Raw genomic sequence first — 4,702 nt, forward strand, 5'->3', positions numbered from 1 at the left:
AGCATGATGTGAAGAACTTTTCAATGAATTAAATTATATTTATTTATATTCTGTGAAGATCCATATATATTTGTTTATTATGAGCAACTGAGCATTTCCATATATATTTCAGTCATGTTGTTGGTAAAGCGATCTATGCAGGATAGCTGAAAATCTGTTTTAAAAGAGAGCAAAGTATATATTTAGTAATTTACATACTATATGGTAATTGCAATTGACAAAAAAATGATCTAAATCAAAACCAACTTTCAATTAGAACAATGAAAATTATCACAGAAAATAAATATAGTTTGTTTCTGCATACATATCAACTAGCTATCAATTTAAAAGCTGTTGTTTTTTATTTATAAATAAAGTAAAAACATGTTTACCTGTGATAATAATCTAGATTTCGAACTACAACCACTGAATAAAAGCTACTAAAAGCTATTTAGAAAACCTGTTGGATACATTCATTACTTCTCAAACCATACTGTACTGTAAACATCTGTAAATTAAATCATAGGCGCTCGATGGCAATGTTTTTTGTTTATTTATTATGTTTAGTTCCCCGTTATTTATTATAATGCATACACATACTAAATCAATAAAAATCTTCCGACACAACGTCTTCTCTAAAAAAAAGATAGTTTGACTATGTACATAGATATTGAAAAGGTAAATCACTCGCCATTTTCTAAAGCAACGGAAGTGCGTCATTACCCATTATTAAATCGCTGTCACCCCGCTCGCTTATTGAAATGCGCAAGCTGGCCGGGAACCTCGCTCTTTCTCTATCTACTTTCAGTTTCAACAGTAACATCCACAGACAATGTGATAAATCGATGTAACTATTGTTTCACTCACTTAATGGGGTAACCAACAAAATATGTTGTAAATTGCATACACATATATCATTCCTTACCAATTGTTTAACCGGGTACCTCGCTCTTTTTCTACAACAACAGTCGATACATAATGATTTGTTCGCCGCGTTAACGTGTATGAACGCGGGATATAGTTCGCCTTTGATAGAAGGACCCGCGCCGTTTTTTTTTACAAAACAGTTGTACATTATTAAGATGTTATGATAACGGTGACGATCGTTGTGTTTGGGAAGCTAACGCCGTGTACGCCGCTCAATTCACTTACAAAGTCTACAAGTTAATTGGCGCGTCTTCGCGCTCCAAGCAACTGGATATCCACAAATGGAGACTAACGAGTGTAGAGGGAAAGCCGGGGAAAATTGTGCGAGTGCTGGCGCGCATGTATCCCACCAAAATTATGGCGGCCTACCTAAACGTAATCGACTAGGGTCTGGTTAAATGAAAAACTATAAAACCCGACTGTAGTCGCGTGACTGTGTGGTCGACCGAGGCTCGTCGGCCACCAACTTACCACTCGTCGCGTTCAAAGAGCAAGTTACCGCGACTGTGGTCGCAGGACGGTGGGGTTAGTCGACTGCTGTCGTGGTAGGCGCTATTTTTAGGAAAATTACCACTTCCGAAAGTTGACCGGGGTAGAGGTCGTAAAAGTCGTAACAACGTATCCGAAGATGAACCTTCGGATGGATCATTACTGAGACTATCGCAGAAAGCCGAAGCGCTTCGCGAATCTCAAAACCTCCGGCCAGTTGCGCGCGGTCCCAGTCGTTGGGGCCTTCGCCCCGGCGAAGCACGGCCGAGGTACTTACTGGCTGCCACCCGCACTACTAGCCCACGTTGATGGCGGCGGCATGTCCGACAAGTTGAAAACGCCGAGGCGAAATGCGAACGGACTCAGAATCCACCTTAGCGTCCGCACTGTGGGGTACCTCGCAACTCCGAGGCCAGTGGGACCACATGCTCGGTTGTCCCGCGAGGTTGTTCACGAAACACTCGGTCTAGACTTATAAATCCTAGTCAGCCTAGAGCGCAAGTCTTCGCGCGCCCTGCACGGCGTAGAAGCGCGGGCCTCCAGCTGCCTCCTGACGGCCGCAAGTCGACCAGTCAATGTGCATACAAAACAACTCTTAGCGGTGGATCACTCGGCTCGTGCGTCGGTGAAGAGCGCGGCCAGCTACGTGAATTAATGTGAATCGCCGGACACATTAAACATCGACATTTTGAACGCACATTGCCGGGGCCTCGCCTGTCCGAGGGTCGGCAAAACGTACTCCCGAGCAATCAGTGTCCTAGCAGTCTCGTAGCAGGAAACTCGGACACCACGACGCCGGGCTCTGACGCGTCGCGATGGCCAATCAAGCGGCCTGTCCGTCCGTCTCGAGACCATATGTGTGGCGGTCTCGGCGCTAGCGTGCACTCGCGAAGCGGCGTGTCGACAGGGCTAGACGGGCCTCTTGTCTCGCGCAGCCGAAAGGCGACCTTTGCGCCCGCTGCCCGGAGATTCGTCTCGGACCTGGCTGGCGCGCCGGCACTCGCAGGCAGGGTGAACTTTCCTCGGCTGGTGGAAGGCCACGACCGGTTGGGTGGCGGTAAGGAGCCCGGAGGGGAGGTAGCTGTTCGTGGCACGCGCAGCATGCAGAACGTACAGCCCTCCGAGGTGGACTCGCCGCCGGACCGAGGATGCCGCCGCAGCCACACGCCGCGGGCCGTTCGGGTGCGTTCGACTTTGGCCACGCTCCTCGCAGCGGGTCAACACCGCGCGCCTGGTACGAGAGTCTTCGCATTCGATGACCAAGTCGCATGGAGGCCGCCATGATGAAACTTGCACTTATCCGCGTGCATTTTGCACGGGTTTTGGTTGCCGACAAAGCGTCAAGCGACGAGCAGTTCTGGGGCCGGTTCAATGAAAAACTACAACACCCGACTGTAGTCGCGCGACTGTGTGGTCGACCGACGCTCGTCGGCCGCCAACTGACCACTCGTCGCGTTCAAGGAGCAAGTTGCCGTGACTGTGGTCGCACGACGGTGTGGTCAGTCATTTTGCACGGGTTTTGATTGCCGACAAAGCGTCAAGCGACGAGCAGTCAAGCGACGAGCAGTCGTGGTGTGAGGGGTGAACTGCGGTCGCTCGACAGTACGTGGAACAACGCGCGGTCGACTGACGATCGTCGCTCTCCATTTAACCCGTTTATCGTCGCACGACGATTATTCGCTGGTACAATCATATTCACTCGACCATGGTCGCTCTCATTATACCGGGCCCTGTGTCCGGTTTAATGAGAGCGACCATGGTCGGGCGACTATGGTTGTACCAGCGAATAATCGTCGTGCGACGATAGCCGTGTTTAATGGAGAGCGACGGTCGTCAATCGACCGCGCGTTGTTCGACATATTGTCGAGCGACCGCAGTCTACCCCTCACACCACGACTGCTCGTCGCTTGACGCTTTGTCGGCATTCAAAACCCGTGCAAAATGAACGCGGATAGTTTTGAGTTTAATCATGGCGGCCTCCATGCGACTTGTTCATCGAATGCGAATACATTTTCGAAGAGAGCGAGTTTTTAGAGATAGGTTGAATCCATTAGACATGTACAATGATGATGAACTTTTCCGTCGATTTCGCTTACCAAGGAGAGAGCTATTGGAGCTCATAGATACCTTTGCTGTAGGTCTAGAATACGTTTCCGAAATTTATACAATATTGTATCATCAATATGCGTATTTCCCATCCAATACACGGATGTCTCGAGCAAAAAGGAAAGTAATACATATACAGTAGTTTAGAAGAAATGCACTTAATAGATTTACCTAAATAACAATGGGATAAATATGTTTTATGATGCTTAACGTCGCGTCATTTATTTTTCTCCTGGCTTATAAAGAGTAGTATTAATACAAGAGAGTAGTGCAAACTGTTCACTGAAAGTTAAAGGTTAGTCCCACAGGAAGGCAATGCGCAAATAATTCCGGGTTTATGTGCACCAATATCGTTCAATAAACTGCGCATTAAGGGCAACTTTCTTTGGAACTTATCTTGGCCTATAATTCGCAAATTGTACACGTACGTTGAGATGAATTCAGTTGAAGGCACTGATTTTACATTCAACGTGTCCCGTTGACGCGTTACTCTACATATGGTCCGTGCTCTGTAAAAAGGGGGTTTAATCCATGTGCGTAAAGTAGCGTCCAATATTAGCCTGTGTAGTCCGCACAGGCTAATCAGGGACGACACTGTATGCCTAAAATAGACTTGTGTTTAGGAGGCACTTTCTTTAAACGAACAATATCATAAAATCGGAAAATATCGTCCCTTATTAGCCTGTGCGGACTGCATAGGCTAATCTGGGACGACACTTAACGCACATGCATTTAACCCACTTTTGACAGAGTACGGCTCATATATATGCTGAACTATATGGAATGAAAACATACATGTATATTGATAGCATTCTTTAAAAATTGTAAAAATACACCATGATATAAAAAACGGCAATACTTATACCATACGTACAAATGATTTATACATGCAGTAAAGTGTAAAGTAAAATGGTGTCGATACTTAGTTACATGTGCACAACTTTAAAGGTTCTCCACCAATAGCTTCATCACTTCGTGTTTATATATAAGAAACAGTACCAATTTAATTTTGTAATAACAATATTGAATGAGTCATATAACCTACATCAATATTAATAATAAATAATGGCTTTTAGAAGAAAGAATTTGTGGTTACAACGAATGAAGGGAAAAACAGAAACAAATATCAACAAATAAAGGATAAGTATTTTCCCTCATGAATCATTACGTCATTTTTGTAGGTTGAGAAATAAAATGATAT

The 4,702-nt window shown here is 45.5% G+C and overlaps 1 pseudogene; it reads left to right on the forward strand.

The window, feature by feature from the left end:
• Positions 1–1,985: 1,985 nt before the first annotated feature.
• On the forward strand, positions 1,986–2,123 carry LOC127832748 (5.8S ribosomal RNA; annotated as a pseudogene).
• The last annotated feature ends 2,579 nt before the right edge of the window (positions 2,124–4,702 follow it).

This window comes from Dreissena polymorpha, chromosome 5 (genome assembly GCF_020536995.1).
Source record: "Dreissena polymorpha isolate Duluth1 chromosome 5, UMN_Dpol_1.0, whole genome shotgun sequence".
NCBI classification, from domain to species: Eukaryota; Metazoa; Mollusca; class Bivalvia; order Myida; family Dreissenidae; genus Dreissena; species Dreissena polymorpha.